The sequence below is a fragment of the Artibeus jamaicensis genome, unplaced genomic scaffold (genome assembly GCF_021234435.1).
Source record: "Artibeus jamaicensis isolate MK-2021 breed Jamaican fruit bat unplaced genomic scaffold, CSHL_Jam_final contig_1998, whole genome shotgun sequence".
Lineage (NCBI taxonomy): Eukaryota > Metazoa > Chordata > Mammalia > Chiroptera > Phyllostomidae > Artibeus > Artibeus jamaicensis.
This window is the reverse complement of record NW_026521407.1, coordinates 23,530,270-23,551,571: the sequence shown is the minus strand read 5'-3', so window position 1 is coordinate 23,551,571 and position 21,302 is coordinate 23,530,270. Positions and strand designations below refer to the sequence as shown.

The 21,302-nt window shown below is 48.7% G+C and overlaps 1 protein-coding gene and 1 long non-coding RNA gene across 2 annotated transcripts in view; one reads left to right on the top strand and one right to left on the bottom strand.

Annotated features, from left to right (window-relative positions):
- Positions 1-21,302, bottom strand: part of MYO1D (myosin ID) — a 334,697-nt gene that overhangs the window by 18,647 nt on the left and 294,748 nt on the right. The window lies entirely within an intron of this gene.
- Positions 13,117-16,148, top strand: LOC119047834 (uncharacterized). The gene is made up of 3 exons (XR_005082206.2): positions 13,117-13,295; positions 14,507-14,701; positions 15,481-16,148. It is a non-coding gene; the product is annotated as an uncharacterized LOC119047834 (long non-coding RNA).

Genomic DNA, 21,302 nt, shown 5'->3' with positions numbered 1-21,302 from the left:
GGCATCATCATTGTCAGCCCAGTCGTGGAGGCCAAAAAGCCTGGATTAGCCTGATGGCCCCCCCCCACCGCCCACACTGAGTCACTACCTTCTACTTACTTTACTTTTTAGGTCTCTTGCCACTGCCACAGTCCAGAACCTCAGCCCCTTCCCCCTGGTTACTGACGCAGCCTCCTGTCTCCTCTGCCTTCGGTTTGCTGCATACCCTGCTTCAAACGCATCCTCCACACTGTCATCAGAGAGCACTTTTAAAGGCACAGAAAGATCCACTTGCTCCTCTGCTGAAATCCCTTTAGTTGCTCCCCAGAGCTGTGGAGAACCACGAACCCCCAGCTGAGCTGGGAGTGGTCAGTGTCCTGGTCCTCTCGCAGCTCTGAGTGCGGTGGTGCCGTGATGGCTCCCACCACAAGATGGGAGCTGAAGAGCCTCCTGGCTGCTTACGAGGAGCCATACATGTGAATGGGACTGCACAGAAATAACACGGAAAACCGGAGTGGGTGTTAAAGGAAAGAAAGGGCCATCTTGGAAGGGAGGGCTGTGAGGCCAGTGTGAGAGGGAAGGTCCAGTGGCTGCCAAGCCCAGGCACATGCCGGCCTGAGCAGAAGTCACCCCACACCCAGGCCACATGGGAGGGACTAGGCTGAGACCCCGCCTCAGGCGGGGCCCTCATACGCTGCCTAACTAGGAAAAGGTCACCAGAAGAAGTCTGGCAGAGTGGCAAGGAACCACTATGTGGGAAAACAAACAAACAGTTTTTCAGTAAAAAATGGAACATTTCAAGCTTTCCTCTCTCTTGAACTCTTAAAAAGCAAATACACCATAGATCAGTAAAGGCAAAGAGTAGACCTTAATACCCAGAGAGAGAAGACACATTACTTGCAAAGGGAGAGTATTCCTTCTCATCAAATGGGAGAAAATAGTGAAAACACGAACCCTACAAAGGGTTTAATCAAAGCAACTATCAATCTAGAATTCTATACCCAACCGACCACCTGAGCACAAGGACAAACGAGGATCTTCTCCTGCAATAAGCGCGCGAGAGGTGGGCAACCTCGGCTCACAGGTGAAGAGTTTCTGAAGGACATGTCACCAGGGAAGATACCAACTCCAGAGGAAAAGAGTGGCATGTGAGATGTACCGAGAAGCAAAGAGACAAACACACGAGTAATTTAAATAAGCATTTGCTGGAAAAAACCAACAATAATAAAAACGAGTATCTTTTGGGGTTTAAAACAATGTTGAACTAAAATCCTAGACAACAGCAACATGAAAGATGGGGTGATGGCCCAGGACCGGGTTTGACGGTCCCTGTCTCGTCAGGGAGGTGGTTAGGGAGACTGGACCTCAGGCCTCACAGATAAGCACGGGTGTGACGAAAATTCACGGGGAATGAGGACCCCAGAGAGACGTGTGCAGCTGCCGAAGGAGCAGAAGGAAAAGGGGGGGGGCGCGGAAATCTTCATCTAGTGGAAGGTAGAAAGAAGCAAAGGAGAAACATGGGAACAAGAAAATGCAAACTAATACAGATTTGGAAAGTAGGTGAGTGAATGGTTCAAAGGGACTTCCCGGATTTAATTTAAAAATGCAGCCATGTGCCATTTGCAGGAGACCCCTCTAAATCATAATACAAAGGGAAGTCAGAAACAAAGGAACAGAGCAAGACATACAAGGCAACAATTATAAGAAAGCTAGCAAAACGCACTGCTGGGGAAGCAGCTCATTAGACAATTGTTTTCTTTCTCAAAGAGCAGTTGGCCAGGAAGACACTCTCCAGGAAACAAAATCAAGTCATTTGTGTGAGACTGGCAAAGACAAAGTCGTCCTAGTCCCCCATCCATGATTTCGCTGAGGTTTCAGTTACCTGTGGTCAACCTGGGTCCAAAAACAGTAACTGGGAGATTCCAGAAATAATTCCTAAGTTTGAAATCGTGTGCTGGTTTGCATGGTGTGATGAAGTCCTGCTGTCCTGGCTGGGATGTGGACTGTGCCCTCTGTCCCAGCGCCTGCGCCGTACAGCTGCCCCCCCGCTGCCCCACGGCAGCCGTCTCGGCTGTTGGCCCGGGTGTCAGAGTGCACTCCCATCCCTTCTGTTACAGTGCCTTGTTATCGTTATTCTGTTTCAGTATTAGGCATGGATGTTAGTCTCTTACCATGCCTAATTTATAAATTAAGCTGTATAGTAGGTATGTTTAGGAAAAGACATAGTATATATCAATTTTGGTATTATCTGCAGTTTCAGGCATCCACTAGGGGGCTTGGAATGTATCCCCCTTGGATAAGGGGGGATTATGTATAATGATACATCCACGATCATAGTAAACAATCTTAGTATACTTTCCTAAAAACGTATAGATCAGGAGACAATATTTAAGAAAGATTTACACCCAATTAATAAGCTGTGTGGTGCTGGCTGGTGTGGCTCAGTGGACTGAGTGAGGGCCTGCAAACCAGAGGGTCACTGGTTCGATTCCTGGTCAGGGCACATGCCTGGGCTGCAGGCCAGGTCCCCACTGGGGTGTGTACGAGAGGCAACCACACATTGATGTTTCTCTCCCTCTCTCTCTCCCTTCCCCTCTGTCTAAAAATAAAAAATAAGAATAAGCTGTGCGTAGGTATATATTCACTATGCTCAACAATTAGAGAAGACATATTATTGAAAGTACACGTGGAACAGGTATTAGACTATAAAAGGAAGTTGAATAAAAACCTAAGAATTAGCATCAGACAGAAACTATCTTCTCTGACCAAAATAAAAATAAAAATAATAAAGTAACAAGAGCAAAAAGCATACAGTACTTACTAAATGCTTTAGAAAATTCAATTTATGAATCCTCATGACCATATGGGGCAAGTTCCATTTTCAGAAGAGGAATGAGGCCCAAAGAGGCACAGTGCCCACTGGGATCGCATAGTGGAGCCAGGATTTGAACCTGGGTGACTGGGCCAGAATCCAGGCCTCAGCCTCTGTGCATCCCACCACTAAAATAGGTCATTAGAATATACCTGTTAGCTGTTTTTCCTATTTACTATGTGCTGTAGCAGAGAACTTGGGCACTTGCCCCACCCTGTCAGGAGCTTCCAGTGCACCGACTGATCCAAACCAGGAATTCTATAATGCCTTCAGAAAGAATGAGAACTCACTTTGACAAAAGATACTGACCAGAAGACCGAGGCCAGCACCAAGCATTTTCAGAGTGGGGTCGATGAGAAGCAGGGTGGCACCATCAGTGATCCGGGGCTGGATCCGAAGGAGGCCAGGTGGGGCGCAGGTGCCCTCATGGCCCCTGCTCTGTGCCAGGGTCTGGTTTATGTGCACAGTGTGATTCAGGTGCAGTAAGAGGCACCGGGATTGCTCACTATTCAAGGGATGCTTTGGGGGAACTGGACGATCCTTTCATAAAGTGAATCACTACCGTGCTTTGTAAACCCAAAGTTTCACACGTTTGCGGCTCCATTCCCATTGCTAACAGAGTTCTCAGGGAAAGAAAAACGTGGCGGGATGACACCCGTTTGGACTGATGGATTTTGGAAACATATGGAAGGTCAGAGAAGTTCCAGGAATTACATAAGTGAACGTGTCTTTCTTATTTATTTATCTGAGGTTGAATGGAGACGAGCTCTTTGTGAATGTCTCAGTAACATCCGAAGTAAGGTGGACAGATCTTTCTGACGATCACTCATCTGTTTGCTGGCCACAGCTGGCACTATGCAGCAGCGCGCCTTGTGCAGTGGAAAGGGGTCTGGGATTGTGGGGAGGTTGAAAATCATCCTCATCCCCCTTCTGAGAACCTACCACGGATGAGGCACTGTATCACATGTCTCACGTGTGCCCTGGCCGGGTGGCTCCTGTTGGCTGGAGCACCGTGCTATACACCAAAAGGTTGAGGGTTTGATCCCTGGTCAGGGCACATACCTAGGTGGTGTGTTCAATTTTCAGCTGGGTGGTGTGTGGGAGGCAACCGACTGATGTTTCTCTTTCACACTAATGATTCTCTTCTCTTGCCCCTTTCTCACTCTCTAAAATCAATAAATATTGTATGTCCTCAGGTGAAGGTTAAAAGAACAAAGCAAACATCTTAGATGCATCATCTTATGTAATCCTTACGGACATGTTATGAGGCACTGTCGCTATGCCCACACTACAGATCAGGACACAGGCTCAGAAAAGCCCGGCAGTTCTTCACAGCTGCACAGTGCTGAGGCTGGGATCTGGGCCCAGCTATCTGTCCCTTGAGTGACTCACTGAACCCCCATTCTTTTCAGTCCCCACACTGGGGTGCTCTTCCAGCTCTACTGTGATCCACCGCCTCTGCAGTATGGACCTCTTTAGTACTTGGAGGAGAAGACGTCTGGAGTCCGCTGTGACGGTGCTAGGGTCTGGGCATTCCCGCCGGCAACCACGCCCCACTGTCTGTGCACTTGCACTGCTCGTGTGCTTCTCTTCCTGGGTATGTGCTTCTTTCACTCCTTAACCAGGAGACAACGGGGCGGATTCCAGGCTGTCAGAGAATGGCCGTCCTGTTGCTTGGAGAATCTGTGCACTTTCTACTGTTTTTCCGCACATACCACATCTTGACTTTCCAGCTGGAGTCCCTGAGGAGGACTGCTGCTTCCATGGAGACTCCCGGTTCTGCTGCTGTTGACCAGAGGGGTTCCTACTGTGTGTGTCAGCAGCACCCCCCCCCTCCCGTGGCAATGAGGGCCAGGGTGCGCCCTGCAGCTGCTGGAGGTGGCCTGGCGGAGCTCAGCCCGTGAGGCCCCATGACTGTCACTTGCTTTGGATTCGTTTCCCCTCTACCAACATCAGAGACTGAGGTGGTGAGAATGCTCCATTTTGCTTCACATATTTGGAACCTGGACACTTCATTTATTTAAAGATTTTATTTATTTATCTTTAGAGGGGAAGGGAAGGAGAGAAGGAGAGAAATATCAATGTATGGTTGCCTCTCGTGAGTCCCCTGCTGGGAACTGGCCTGCAACCCAGGCATGTGCCCTGACTGGGAATTGAACCATAGTTGTTTGGTTCAAAGGCGTACGCTCAATTCACTGAGCTACACCAGCCAGGGCTTGGACACTTTATTTTTTTTATGTCTTATTTCTATTTTATTTTATTTTTTAGAAGTGGGAAGAAACATGAATGTGCAAGAAATACACTGATCAATTGCCTCTTGCACATTCTCAACTGGGGACCTGGCCCACAACCCAGGCATGTGCCCTAACCAGGAACTGAACTGATGACATTTCAGTTTGCAGGCCGGCTCTCAACCCACTGAACCACACCAGCCAGGTCAGGAATCTGGACACTTTAAAGGCTACATTCCTCTGTCCCTCCCAAAATGTCCAAATTCACGCTTTCTGCCAGGGATGATGAAACCTTTCAAAACCAAAACTGAAAGAACAAAATCATACCCACAGCTCCCTCAACTGTGAGAAAAGGACGAAAAACAGAAGCAACAAAACACCACCACCCAACCAACCGAAAAACCTACCCCTGAAACATGGGACAGCAGCTGTCATCAGAGCTGTACCGCGGGGCCAGGGGCTGGTGCCCCTCGGGGGACAGCCAGGCTGGGTCCTCTCTTCTCACACAGGGGTGGGCTGTGGGCTCCGGAGCTGACATCTACCCTAAACCTGCTCTTCCCTTCCCTTCTCACCTCCCACTTCTTTCTCTTCCTCTTCCTTTGACTTTTCATCTCTGTGCTTTTTGCTCTAATGTCTTTGAGATTTTAGTTTATCAAAAAATGTGTCTGAGAGATTTTCTCCCCCTTTGCTGTGTGTTTTTTTTTTTTACATCTTTGCTGTTTCCTGCTTGCATTTCTACTTCTCCTATCTTGACACTTCTGCTAACAGCACCTCCAAAGTTAGCACCATCTGTGAACATTGGTGTTTATTTTCTACTCATGTCATTAATGAAGGTGCTAAATAAGACTGGATTGAACATGCAGCAGGGCCCACACCTTCCTGAACAGCTGATTTTGGTGGTTTGTCAGAAACACCATTCTATTTGCCTATTCAAGTCGCCATGATCAGGAAGCATTTGAGCTTGTATTTGCGTGTGGCCATGGGCCACGCCACAGAGGAGCTAACAGGATCCCAGTCCCCGCTGTCCAGACTGAACATTCACACTGGTTGACAGATGCACATAAACACACTGGGGACATATATACTAGAAAGAGAGTCATGCAAAGAATGTGTAAATAAGATTATTTCCATTGGGTTCAAGATTATAGGGTCAAATTTTTTTTTAGTCTTTACCTGAGGATATGTTTATTGGCTTTAGAGACAGAGGAAGGAAGGAAGGAGAGAGGGAGGGAAGGGGAGAGAGAGAAAGAAAGAGACAGAGAGGGACATTGATCGGTTGCCTCCTGTACACACCCTGGCTGGGGATTGAACCCATAACCTAGGTATGTGCCCTGACCAGGAACTGAACCTGCACTTGTTGGTATATGGCACAATGCCCCAGCCAACCGAGCCACCTGGCCATTTTTGAATAGAGTTGGGAACTAAGAATAAGAAGTTTTGCCATGAGCTCAGGAGTTCCTTGCACTGTCTGGAAGCACATTCTCTATCAAACACCTGAGTCTAAGGCTGACTTGTCAACAACAGACATATGCTAGGCAAGGTGCGACGGCTGTTCCCATCGAAGGTCTAAGGAACATGCAGACGTGAAGGGCTTCTGTCGGCTCCCCGTGAGGGCGCTGCCTCTTGGGCTGTGTAGCCTGTGGCTCTGATCTGCAGACACACTGTCTGATGAACTGGGCTCTGAACACCCTGGTCCAGGGTGTGACCTGACTTCGCTTCCTCACGCTGCTCCCCACAGACCTGGAGAAAGACAGAGCCATGGGACACGGTGCCGAGTCCCCGAAGAACATGCTCACACTGAGGCCCGCATGTTCACGCAGCCTCGTCAGGGTCTCTCCTTCTCCTGACAGTGCCTGTGAAGCTCTCATTGCCTTCCCTCCGAGGCCTACCTGTACCCCCCCAGCCCAAAGGGATCTCCAGAGCCCTGCCAACAGGATGTAGCCAACTGCCCCTTGGAGGATGAAGACTTGGACAAACGGAGATGACCTTGAAAGCTTGACCTAAAAGTGAAATTCAGAGAATGTGCAGGGTTGGCAAGCGTGGGGCTGGAGTTCAGGGTTCAAGTGAGTTTGGGAGAGTGTGCTGGGAGATGAGGCCAGCCAGGTAGGCTGGGGTTGTTGACAGGCAAGGAGTTTAGTTGAACTTTGCAGGAAGTGAGGGATTCTTAAAGTACAGGAGACAGATAATATTTTGTTTTCTACAGTGACTTAACCACCATCTGAAATTATTTGTTTGACGAGCCACAACAGTGGATGACCCTGACATGTTGTATGTTTTGACACGTTTACTGTCGGTCTTCCTATGGCTGCTGACTCCTCCCCAAAAGTACGCTCCATGGGAGTGGGACCTTGTCCATAGTGCGGTGCCTAAAAGAGTCTGGCATGTACTAGGCATTTAATAAAAGAGCAAATACATGAAATTGGTAGAGAGGAAACAGGTGACGTGGTAAACAGACAGATGGGGATATCTGAAGGCAGGAAGACCAGTCAGGAAACTAGATCAAGGGAGAAAGGGCTGAGGTTGTTAAGAAGGCAAAGGCAGGTCAAATTTGAGGGCTGCTTCTGAGTAAGAACTTGGTGACTGTAAGCAGATTGCAAAAGGGAGAGTCTACCATGTTCCTAGGTTTTCAGCTTGGGTGATGGAGAAGACAGAGTAAGTTTGGTTTTGGTACATGATAGTTGGACTTTCTCTGGAAAATGACCCAAAGGCTTTCACTTGACATTATGTGGACTCAGGAGTTCCCAACTCATTGCTCCCTTCCCACCAAACTGGTCAGGTGGATCATGCACTGAAATTGTTTCACACAATCTATTTTGCGATCTATTGTAAAGTCAGTACTTACAACGCGGCTGCGGCGCTGCGCTCTGCTTAAGCACATGAGCCTGGAGTCTGAAACTTGTCAAAATGGCAAGCGTGGCGCCTGCAGGTGCGACTGTGACTTCAGCCACTGGTCCGCCCTCTCACGCGCCTCAAACTCCCTAATGTTAGAAACGTTAGGGACTTGAGATAAATGTTGCTTTTTTCCAGCAACATTTATCTCAAAACATCCAAACTTTTAAAGCATCTTTCTTAAGAGCGATAATGCAAATTATAAAGGAAGAAAAAAAGGTCCAAACCTCGCTTGAAAATAAAAGATCACATTCTCTAAAAGTGTGGTGACATGGAGGAATGTGGAAAGTGGTCAAGGTCCAAAAAAAAGGTCAGCAAATTCTGGGTTCCTGAGTGGTTGGTTCAAGTCTCTGTTTAGGGGCTCTTCCCCCCACTTCCCTACATCAAACTGCTCGGTGAGCCTGGATAAGGTCGCTTCTCTCAGATACTGAGCAGCCTCTCAGAACTTGGGCTGTAACCCGCCCAGGAGCCAGGCATCTCAGCTGGCAGCAACAGCACAGAAGAAACGGGGGCCAGGGACTTCTGGCTGCTGTAGAGTTCCAGGAATGTCGCTTAATCAAGAGGAGACAGCCCTGGTCGGCTGTGGCTCAGTTGGTTGGGAGCTCTCCCACGAAGTCAAAGATTGCCACTCTAATTCCCAGTCAGGGCACATGCCGGGGCTGCGTTGCAGGCCTGGTCCCCGTATGGGGCATGTGCAATAGGTAACTGATAGATATTTCTCTCTCCCATTGATGTCTCTCTCCCTCTTTTTCTCTACCTCCCCATCTCTCTCTAAAAAAAAAAAAAAAAAAGAGAGAGGGACATGGGGCATGGTGGAAAGAAGATGCATTTGGAATCAGCTAGCCTAGGGTTCAAGTCCATGTGTACAGCTCTGAGCAATCAATCCACAGAAGCTTGGTTTCCTTAATTGGGATAATTGATAGTGGTAATGCTCTCTCTTCCAAAAAGTTTTGGTGAGAGTTAAAGAAGGTATCTGCACAGTGGCTAGTGCAATTCCTGGCACTGAATAAGCACCCAGTTAATGTTCATTATTGGAGCAGACTGCATTAATGAAGTAGACTTCTTTAATGAAGGAGGTTCTCATGTTTAGGATGCTGGTTAAACAAGTGAGAGGACAGAAAGGACCCTGGCCGGCGTAGCTCAGTGGATTGAGCGAGGGCCTGCGAACCAAAGGATTGTGGTTTGATTCCCAGGGCACATGCCTGGGTTGCAGGCCAGTTCCCAGCAGGGGACACAGGAGAGGCAACCATACATTGATATTTCTCTCCCTCTCTCCTTCCCTTCCCCTCTAAAGATAAATAAATAAATTTTAAAAAAAAGAAAGAAACAACTCTGGACCTGGCTGGGTGGCTCAGTTGTTTGCAGCGTTGTCCTGAACACCAAAAGGTTGTAGGTTTGATCCCTGGTCAGGGCACACACCTAGGTTGTGGGTTCGATCCCCAGTTGGGGTGCATATGGGAGACACCTGACCGATGTTTCTCACACTGACATTTTCCTCTCTCCCATCCTCTCTCTGTAAAATCAGTAAACATCAAGTGTGTGTGTGGGGAAATGGAACAACTCTGCCACCTCCTAAGGCCATACTGGCAAAATGGCTTGTCCGTTCCAGAAGGCCCTTTTACCTTGTTTTGGGATATTGTGAAATCCCATTTAAGCTGACCAAAAGGATGCTGTTTTCTTCTTGGGGGCTGAGGACACAGTTCTCTTTGCGCCTTTTCTACCTCACTCTCATTAAACCTTACTGCCCAACCGGGCAACTGCAACCCACGGCGAAGAATATCTGATTAGGTAGCAAGTAATGGGGGATTTTTATTCTCAGGGGAATTCAAAGAGGTTGAAACAGAAGGAACTATCTCATAAACCAACCCCAGAACACTGAGATGAAAAGAAACAAATTGCCCACTTTCTACCACCTGTTCGGAAACAGGAACATTCGCACTCAATTATGTTAGCTAAAAACCCTTGTCTCACTGTGGTGCAGAGGCCTTTACCGCACACGAATGCTTTTTGATGGAAAATCTACCCCCTGCTCTGATGCACCCTTTCATGCTGGTAATAACGGAGGCAAAGCAGGTCTTTCTATCAACATGTTCTGCACACTTCTTAGCGGCTCTGCTGTTCTATTCTGCATTTGCTATTTTAAGCAAGTATATAATGCATCAATTTTCAGACTCTTACTCAATGCCACTGCTATAGAACTGAAACTCAGTAATATCGTCAGGCAGCTCAGGACAATATTCCAACAGATGAAACATTCCATGCAGCCTCATTTCCCTTTTCCTGGGATGGGGCATCTATTTCTGGCCCTGTAATGAGAGAGGAGCCAGCGGTGGCTGGCCAGTCCTGGCGCTCAGGAATCCCACATCACAGAAGCCACTCCCCATGCCGCCGCCGCCGCTGGTAGACACATCAGAAGCCCCTGTGTGGGCTCCAGTCCATTTGACGGTTCTCTTATTTTTTAAGTTCCCAGAAATGGGCTATTTGGATTCAGGCTGGAAACAAGAGTGTGTGTTCTCTCAGGCCACACTTGTGCTCTTGCTGCCTGCCATGATGAGTTCCCAATCCCTCTGGGATCACTAACTTGATTTGAGAGGCCAAGAGGGACCTAGATTCCCTGCCCCCAGCCTCCTAAGGGATCTCTATGTGAGTTGCCCAAATGTAGCTTCTGGCCAAATGTGGCCTGACCCTGAGTGCAGCCACACTTCTAGCAGAAAGTTAATGGCATCTGACATCTTGGTGGGCAGTTCGGGCAGACTTCCCTGCTGTGTGTGTTTACAGCTTTAGTGGCTTCTGATGTGGGCCTTATTTACTGCCTGCAGGGTTACCTGGTGGGGAGAGCAGAGCAATCTGCTGCTACGCCGTTGGCTCCAAAATGGGCTAGTCGCATTTTCTGAAGGCTCACTCTATACTGCCAGGTATAAGTGGGCTGGGCCCCTTCCACCAGCCCCTCCGGTTTCTGCTCATTTTATCTCCTATCAATTAAACATGGCACGGCAATTAGACTGAGTTGAGTGTACAGTGATTCTGTTGAAAAGTGAGTAATTCCATAATAACTCCACGCCACTGCTTTCTTTCTGAAGAACTAAGTCATAGCATCAAATGATTCAGCCATCCCGATGGGGACCTTGAATTACTGGCTCATCTTCATTAGGACGAAAACAATCAAACCAAATACACTCCTCCTCTGGGGCTGGAAGTTAGACACTCTGAGTAATATTTAGGTCATTGCTGCCCAGGCAAGTCTGAAAAATGGTTCGTGCCCTGATTAGACAGCTACATATTTGTTTTAAATGACTGTCACAGGAAAGGAGCTGCAGGCCTTTTTAGGCAAAGAGAGGTTCTAGAAGTAACACTGAAACACTCCAAAGCAAAGAACCCCTTTGTCCAGACTACAGTGTATTAGCGTCAGCTTTACGGCTGAAATCCTGGCTTTGGGTTTGGGGAGTGTCAGGCCCCCACTTCCCCGCCTCCAGTTCTGGGACCCACAGAGCAACAGAGTTCTCTCAGCCTTGGCTGCCCGTCAGGGTCATCGGAGAAGCAGCTGAAAAACGGGCCCTAACAGTGGAGAGACCCCACTTCCAGAGATTCTGACTCAATAGGTATGTGTGTGGGCTCCTGGATGCTGGGGTTTTAAAGCCCCAGGGGTTTTCCAGTGCACCCTCCTGCAGAGCTTCAAAGCATCACCATCCCTGGGAATGGGCAGAAAGTGGGGCTGGCTCTGCTGCTTAGGAACTGATTTGGCAAATGACAAGGTTTCCCTTACATGCAACTTAACGTATCAAAATTTTTATTAAGATGAAATGTAAACATACACTAGAGAGAACAGTTATACAAGAATTGTTGGGGGGCTGTGGACCTTTGAGAGATTTTGGGAAAGTCTTCAGTGGTAGCCCTTGTGTGGGAAAGCCACTGGAAGTGGCCCAGGAGGCTGGGTAACTTGGTGAGATGGGGTCTCATGGATCGACTTTATAGGGGTACTTTGTACAGGACGGGCCGAGCCCTGGAGGGTCACTGAGCTCAGAGGCCCGTGGAGATGGGTGCCGCTTTAGACAGCAGGCACCCTGCCCTGTCACGTCGGCACCTCCTTTCTGGTCCCCTTCCTCCCATCTCTTTATTCAACAGATACAGACTGAGACCCCGCCATGTGCCCGCCCTTGAAGATACAGCGGCGTGTAAGACAGGCCTTGCCCTTGCCCTCATGGGGCTTAAAGTCTGGCATGGAGGCCTCACTAAACATGAGTTACACACTCATCTCTGAGTGTGATGATGAGCTCTGAAGGTAAAAAATACAGAGTGCTATGGAATCTCAGGGCAGGGGACCTAATTTTGTCTTTTCTACTTGTGGGGGAATTAGGAAACACTTTCTTGAGGAAGTGATATTAAATTTTAATATCACATTTTATTTTTAAAAGCAAACCATAAATGCACATGGCATAATAATCACGGGGACCAGGGCATGTATAGGGAAAACACATTTCCATCCTAGCCTGTCCTCTCAGTTCCCTTCCTTAAGCAGCTACATTGCGTTCCTGCGCCTCAGACTGGACACTGCTCTGTGTGTATGATATTCTGTACAGACAACACACACAGGCCCATGTGTATGTACACTGTTGGGGTGTACATTCACCCCATTCAAGGCTCAATGCTAAAACCTCAGCCTCTAACCACCTTAAAGACACACCTTTCATTGCTGACACAGGTGATGGCGATGCGACTGGGGTTTGTTATGGAAGAAGACACCAGACAGCCACTGACTCAGGACCTGCACAAGAGTGGTCCCAGGTTTCTGGCTGTCAATGTATTCTATCATTTAAGTATTAGGTGCGACCTTCAGAACATGGAAGAGGTTCATTCTAAAACATACTGGTAAACTAAACGTTTATGTCCAAAATATAATTAGTGTCTAGAAGAAGTTCTATTTTATTTTTTAACTCTAATTAGAACATGGTGTGCCCTTTTTCTAGGCATTCTAATAGAGTGGCACAAATCTGTTTTCTTTTTGCATTTTTCCCCCCCAAAAGAGGGCATCAACTAGAATATGAACCAACGCGACATCTGAAGCCAGTGCGATACAGCTGCTGTGCTGCCCAGGACGAAGCTGGCTGACGGGCTGGGGTGGGCTGGGGTTGTTGCTGGGCCCGCGGAGTGGAGCGCCCTTCCTCACCAGGGTACAGAGCGCTAACAGCAGCGCATTTGCTTACTCAGCAACCCCACCCCCAGTGAACAGAGGTCAAGCCCGGCAAGCCCTTGAACTCTGATGGGGCAGCAATCCCATGGAAATGAGGAACTCCCACGGGTGAGGAGCTCTCTGAGGTACTGAGGAGGTGCGTCTCCATGACTTACAGCTCCATGCTGCTCTTGGGGAGCGGGGTGGGCCAGGTGGGCAGCACCTTTTGCCAGGGTGGACACAGCCAGGGAGACACACAGCTAAGGGACGTAACAGTTCCTGCTCTCTTAATTCTCTTTCTAAAAGACTGGTTTGAAGTGAGGCCGCAGGACCCCCCAAAATGGCAAGTGGGTGGGGCCTAATGTCAGGTGTGGGGAATGCTCACCTGGCCTGGGGCCATCTAGGGGCGTCTGGTTCCTGGTACCTCCAGGGGCCCAGGACCTCTGGCAGTTTGGGAAGGGTTGCTGCCCTGGGAACCTGGGAGTGGGGGGCAGTGGGCGACAAAGCAGAGGAGGGAGGGGGAGGGGCAAGAGAGAACCCGGAGAGCCAGCAAGCGAGTGAGACAAAGGGAATCCGACCGCACCACTCAGCTCAGGGTAGGCTGCGCCGGGAGGTGGCTGCTGCTGCTGCTTTTAGCTCTTCCACTCCCGGGGTCGCCATGGCAACGCGGGCCTGAGCGCTTCCATCTGACATTAAAATGCCACTGCCGCTGCCGGCCCAGACTGGGGTGCTGTGGCCCACGGGTGAAAACTGTGCGCTCAGACACCCGCATGACCACCGTAGGGGACCGGGCCAGGCTGGCTCGTCTGAGATCATGGTTTTATCCATCATTTATAGAGCCCCCATCCCCAACCGCCCTCCCTCTTTTCGGCTGTTTTTGTTCGTCTTTCTAGAGAGGTGACGATTTGGGGCTTAGATCATCCGCTGGCATACTGACGAGCTCCCTGGGTTGCTGAAGGGAATGGGGATATGGATTTACATCAGTGGGCTGAGGAGATACGATGGGCCGGAGACAAACGTGAGGAAATGGAGTACTTGGGGAAGTATGCTTGCCTGCTTTTTAAACCAGGGATATCTAATAACTAGAAATAGTTAAAAGGAGAAGGAGAGAAAGGGCTACACTGGGTGGTGTGAAACAGGATTAGTGGGAACCTGAAGTGTGAGGCCCACACGGACCACCCTGCAGCAGTTCGCCCGTGTGGCAATTTTCCTGCTCTGGTTCCTGCTCCAAAAGAAGAAAATCGATCTGTGTACCTTTTGTTTCCCCTCCCCTCCCCTCCCCTCCTTTCCTTTCTCTCCCTTCCTTCTTTCCCTCCCTCCCTCCTTGGAGCCCAACCTCATGGCATTCTCTCTCAAACTGTATTTCAGCATAAACGGGAGAAGCTCAGGAAACAGTATTCTTGGAGGGTCTTAATCATCTCTGTAACTGCTGAGCCCAAGATGGGACTGACCACACACTAGGTGAGGGGATGGCCTGGCCACTGTGCTTATGCGAGGTCTGCAGAAAGGACTTCCCAAGGTCAATGTCCTGAATGCAACAGGGACTGAGTCCAGGTATTTCCGGTAAGTACAGATGCCTCACTATGAAGTCAAACAAAGACCAAGGGGTGTGGTAGGGAAGGTTTTGAAAACTCAGCGAATACCAAAAGGTGGGCAGGAACGTAGGCTGCTTTATCCCACAGGTGAGGTCTCCCCTTCATGACACATCTCGCCTGTGATGAATAACAGGCATGTGACGGGTGCGGTGGGCCGGCTCTGCTCTCAGCTGCCTGGGGAGCTTTGGACTCCCAGACATCAGAGCTTCGTGTCTGACTGGACTGCCACTTCCTGACCAGGAGAACTGGGTCTACCTAACCTATCTAGCCAGGCCTGCGTCCCTTCCAAGAGTCCTAAGTGAGCTACAGTGATCTTCGAAGCCACTCTGGTACGCCAGGGTAGGGAAGGATTCTTCTCAACCAGGTCTTGCCAGAGCCAGTGACAGAAACTACAAATAAAAATAATAAATGCCAACCGAACTGCCATTATTCCTGCATTCCAGAATTCTAACCTTTCCATTGTCAAAGATGACTGGCAAAGTTTCTCTTCTTCGCCGTGGACTGGCAGGGGGTGGAGAAGGGATGGGGAGGGGAAGGACTAAGATGCTGAGAACAGGGGGCGGGTAGTTAAGCCCCTTCAGTCAGCAAACCTAGAGAAAACACTCTGTCTCTTAATGAATTTGCCAAAAGACTCCACCTCGACTCTGGAAGGTTAGAATTCTAGAACTGGAACTGAGGTCCGCTTTAAGTGGGGAAACAAATGTCTACGCCATTCTGGCTAAAAGCCTGTCTATTTATTCCCTAAAGGCCTCTCCCTCAGGGACCAGATGGCTGGTGCCCCCTCTAGGATGACTGCCTCCTGACAGCGAAGAGGTTCTTCTAAACCATGACAACCAACCTACTCCTTAGAAACACACCTAAAGCAGGAGTGAGAAGGCCTGACGAAGGCATCATCTCTGTCGTCTGAAACGAGGGCTCTGGTGGCGAGCGCAGAGCAGTCTTCCTTCAGAGGCTGCCTGTGTGTGATCCGGGCCCACCGAGTCCCACACAGTCACGAACACACTGAAAGGAGCTCTGGGGGAAGTGAGAGCAAGAGGAATTTTCTTTTTTTTTTAGTAAGAGGAATTTTCAATGACTCATATAAATTGCTCCTATGTTCGGTAGCCAGAGCTTCAGAAATATTTAAATGCGGATACTAGTGAAATTAATGACCAATAATTTAAACTTATTTGGGAAAACATTAATTTGCTGAGATATGGTCCATGGAACCCTAACAATTAAACCTGGATTAAATAAATCTGTTTCCTGAGACACTCTAAATATTCATCTCTAGTAAAATATCCCCCGGGAACAAATACTTTTATGTTCTTTGGTTAAAGGGAAAAATAACTCAAAATGGTAAAGGTATCGAATACATTCTCCTCATGGGGTCTCACCCTACTCACACCCCAACTTCCACATGGAGGGCCTGCTCCTGACCGTGAGCAGAAACCCCTGTATTCAGGCCTGGAGAGCCTTTGGACCAAAAACAGGTGGTCAGAACGGGAGAATTCTGTCCCAAAGTACCTTAACTTTTTGGAGGCCTTCTTAAATTCTAGATGTTGTCTTAAGATGAGTTACAACATTATAGTGCTTGCGGGGGCTACTTGGTGGACGTCACAGAAGCTGAGGCACAGCTGCTAAACAGACAGTGGAGTCCGAGGGCACGGGATACAGAGCCAGTAGGATGTGATGCTCCGTGGGGAGACAGGAGGAGGATGGGATGCCCTGGTCCGAAGGCGCAGGAGTATGAAGCTAAGGTGCAGTGTGAGGTCCCCGATGACAGGGAGACCATGGAAAAGCCAGCAGGCATGGAGGGCCCAAAGCCAGGGCGGATTTTCGCTTCACTTCTGAGGAAGGCCAGCTCTGCCCGTGCATTCCTCTGCGTAATGCCACACTGCGCGCCCCTCTCCTCACCACCTCTGCGTCCCCCGAGCTGCTCGGTCAGCAGTGCACTCTCACACTACTTCCTCTGCCTGCCTGCCTGCCTGCCGCACAGACGAAAAGTGACTCAGGACCCCGGGGAGGGAGGGCCTGAGGGTCCTCGCCAGTGGCCAGGATAAGAAGGAAGGAAGCGACCGGAGAGGACAGCAAGGGAGAGAGAAAGGAGAGAGGGGGGTATTCGGCACAGGAGCGCGCCTTCGTTATGGTCCTGCAACTTCATTTTACAGATAAGGAACCAGGGGGCCCGGAGGCCGTGAACTGTGCGAAGTCACTTGGTCGTTAGTGGCAGAAGTGAAACTCTCACCTAGCTGTCAGACTTCCGATTCAGTGCCCATTCACCTAGTTTACAAAAGGGAAGGAAACGGAGGAAGTACCAAATACGGCCAACGCCAAAAAAGAAAAATACAAATGAAAAACAGAAAAACTCCCCACGGGAAACACAGACAACTCTGAAAATCAGTCTAGTTAACCTTCGTGACAAGACAGTGATGCTGAGACAGTTTTCCGCTAAGAGCACTCCTTCTGGAGAGAGACTGGTGGGGGGAACCCTGCCTTCTCCACTGACAAGCAGTGTGCCCTGGGGCAAATTTCTAAACCCTGCTGAGCCTCAGTTTCCTCGGTCACGGAAGGTGGAGAACAACAGCATCACCCTCATACAGATCTTGTGATGATCAGTCAGGGCCCCTGGCGAAGAGCTTGGTCAGCACAGTGTCTGGGGCACAGTGTCTGGGGCATGGTGCTCAACAAGCATTCGCTGTTCTTGTGCTCACCTCCGAGCTGCTGCCCCCGGGGGTAGATGGGCTTTCCTTGCTAAAAAGGCAGTAAAAAATATTTGTTGGTGCTTTTCGAAGCGTGGAAAAGCATATCTATTTTCTTTGGCACTAAATGAGTGTATATATTCCTTTTTGAATTCCCCACAATTAAGAAAAGCATCCTTTTGCTTTTGTCTCTGGTGGAGCATGCTTCCTTCCGACGCCAACTTACTTTTTCCTCTGTTGGTGAGAAAGTCCCAGCCGCAGTTTCACAACTTAAAAAAGGGGTTGCTTCTTAGCAGAGTGTCACACACTCTCTCCATGCTAACTGGCTTGGGCAGATCACGGAAACAGTGAAGAAGTTATTTCTCTCTAACTACTTATGTTTTCCTTATGAAATCAACTGGAGTTGGATTACAGCTGAGATTAGGTACTCTCAGTCTGTAAGAGTTCAGGGGCCAACACATATATTTGTAACCATCTGTAAAATGGGTACCATGAGGTTCACTCAATGAATGTGAACCAGGAACTGCACGCTCCTGGTGTCGTTTCTTCGGCCCCTCGGGTAATACCCATCTGACCATGGATCCAGTGGGCCAAAGACAAACCTCCCCTCAGTCCTCTTCCTCCCCACTGTGGGTTTCTGTGGCTGCCTCGTTTAGAGACGCAGCTCCTGAAGACTGACATTCCTGGATATTTTTAGCCTTACATTTACTTTAACAGGTTCGAATGCAGTCACCACATGGTGTGCAGCTGTGGGAAGCAGCTGCTGTGGATTGATTTCTAGTCAGTATTACCTGACATTTATTGTCAGGTAATTTCTAAAATTCCTTGTATTTTTTTTCAGGTGATCTAAAGAATGCCCTCCCCCTCCCCCCCCCGAATCTAAAAGGGAACATCAGAGCTGTGCATCTCATAGCTTGCTGCAGGTTGGGGATGAATCCAGAACTCCACTAGAAAGGAAGATTTATTTCAACTTTCAGGACCCCGATTGCTCAGCCTCCAAGCCATCAGGTTCTGCTACCAGAACTCTCACAGACAGCGCGGCAGGCTCTGGTCCTGCAGGCCCTCCCCCGGTTTTCCAGTTTGAGTCAGGGGACCTCTGTCTCCTGGGAAAGTAGCAGAGAGGATGAGGCAGCTTGCTGGCCTGCTGGGAGCCTGCCTTCTGTGACAACACTAAAACGTATAGGAGGTGGGGTACTCAGCTGCGGGAAAAACTGGATGGGACCCTGTGCTCCCTCCTGCTGTCTTGCCGTCTTTTCTCTCCTTCACATGTTTCCCTGCCTGTCTGTCTAGGTCAGTCAGCTATTAGTCTCTTGGTTCACCCACAAACACCTGTCCACCCCGATGCCTTGGCCTCCAGGCCATTTGCATGCACCATTCCCACCTGTAAGACTCTTGGTACCTTTTCCAGACCAACTGCTCTATGTCATTTGAGTCTCAATATCGACATCATTTTCAGGAGCCTCTCCTGATCCTTAAGGCAAGTTACCTGTCCCTCTGATGTACTTGAACACACTGGGCATTGTAAATATAATATCCTGGGGGGGGGGGACTGGATGAGTAAATATAATCGCTTACTTACTCATCCAGTCCCCCAACTAGACTAAACTCCTGGGTAGGGTTGGGGTCTTGTTCACTGTTGCATCCCCATTTCCTAACCCAGTGTCTGGTCCAGCACATAGTAGGGGCTCTGTAAAGATTTGATGACTAATATTCTAGACCCACTGAGAACTCTCTCCATTTTTTTGCCTCTCATGTATTTTTTAGACTGTATCAGATTCTTTGTTCTTTAAATCATCTGTCTAAACCTTCTATTTTATCCCAATTATCTATTCAGGTTAAGGATATCTATCTATCCTTTGTTACTTCCGAGTTTTAAAAGGCTTCAGTTGTGCAGATAGGTATGAAAACATGATACCATTGACTCCTAGACAGCGTCTGTGTCTCAGATAAGTACATGAACTCAAAGTGAAGATTCTGGCTGGATAACAGAAAAGAACTAGAGACTGTTCATCTGTATCCTGGTCATTCTCTTTTATGAAGCTGCCTTTTTTTTGTGGGTGGCTAAGTTTGGACCCCTATTTTCAAGGCATAGTTATTCTCAACAAGGAGACAGCATAGGTTTCCAACCAAAAAAAAAAAAAAAATCTTCCATTGACCATCTGGAACTGTTTTTCATTTCCTTTCAAGAGAATTCTTCTTAGAGTAGAGAGGAAATTTTCAGTTACATGCAGTTTCCACTCATGTCCCTTCACCCCACCCCCAGCCTTCTGCTTTAAGCAGATAGGAACTAATGCCAAGAACAGCAATTATCAGCAGCTACGTACAGCAGCACTGCTGGTTTCTCTACAACTACTTTCCTAAGGCCGCTTTTCATACTTGTCACAGTGGGTGTCTTTCTGCAGCCCTCGCCATCAAGGGGTATTTTAAGCAGTGGCATACATGGTGTGTAGGATAATAACACATGCCTCTTATAACTGCAACATTGTATCTGGCACAGGATTCAACTCTTTGCTTAAAAAAAAAAAAAAAGGCCACAGGAACAAGATCTACATCTAAACAGAGGGCTTCAGAATGCCACCGATGACATCTGAAGCCCTGCCTGGTGCCGTCAAATCCACCCTGGATGCTGGCAAGACGCCTGGCTGGAGGAGGCTAACCACAGTGGGGAGGGGTCCACGGGGCGGTCTGAGGGGTGTGGCACCGAGGTGGCTGGTAACTGTCTAGTCTGTGGAGACACTGCTGGGCACGGTGTGTGATAAGCCGAAGATCTGCTTTCTGTCCCCATGGGTTTTATGTTCTGGAGCTATTCTGCCAGAAAGGCAGAGGCAAGACATTTCTGCACTAGTCAAAGCTAAACAAAAGCAAAACGACTTGATTCTTATGACCACAAATCAGCTACATTGGAGATCTACCCCATTTCAGCTCTCCTGTCTCACCAGACCCAGGATTTGTGGAAGAAGGGACCTGATCAGAGAGTCTAAACTCCTCTGCCCTTTGGAGAGCTGGCGGTCAGACACCAAGGACCCTATTACCACTGCAGGTGGCAGAAAGTAAGAGGTTAGAAGGAACAAGTGCAGTGCTGGCCGCCTCAGACTCAGGAAGTTGGGAGAGCGAACTGACCCTGACCTAGAACTCGGGGGTTACGTGTGAGGGAATTATGGGGAGGGGTAGTGCGGTAGGCTAAATAATGGTCCCACAAAAGATACCCATATCCTAATTTCTGGAATCTGTGAATGTTACTTTATACATAGACAAACAAGCAAAAAAAAACAAGAAAAGAAAAGACTGTGAATGTGATTGTGTAAGGGTCTTGCAATGGGGAGACTCTCCTGGATTATCTGAGTGGACCACAAATGCAATCACAAGTATTCTTAAAAGAGGGGCCGAGGAGAGCTGACACAGAAGAGAAGGCAATGGGATCACAGAGGCAGAGACTGCAGTGATGTGGCCACGAGCCAGGGAGTGCTGGCAGTACCCAGAAGCTCAAGGAGACACGGAGCAGATTCTCCCCGAGAGCCTCCAGAGGGAGGCTCTCCCTCTGACAACTGTCCTGACAACTCCGTGGTTTTGTGCCCAAATTAAATCAGTGATGCTGACTTTGGACTGCTGGCCTTTGGCGAGAAAAATTCCTCATGGCCAAGTCACCAAGTTTATGTTAATTTGTTGCAGTGACAGGAAACTAACACTGATAGGTAGACATGCCCTTTGATGACCTTCTGATCCAGTTCCAACAAGCATTACATGGTGGGACTAATAAGAGAGAAGAACAGACATTTCATGCTATTATACTCAACAGGTACAACCAGTACAAAATTCTGAATGGAAACATACACCCTTCCCCCGCTCCCTGGACCTGAATCAACAACTGCCTTTATCTAGCTTTGCAGT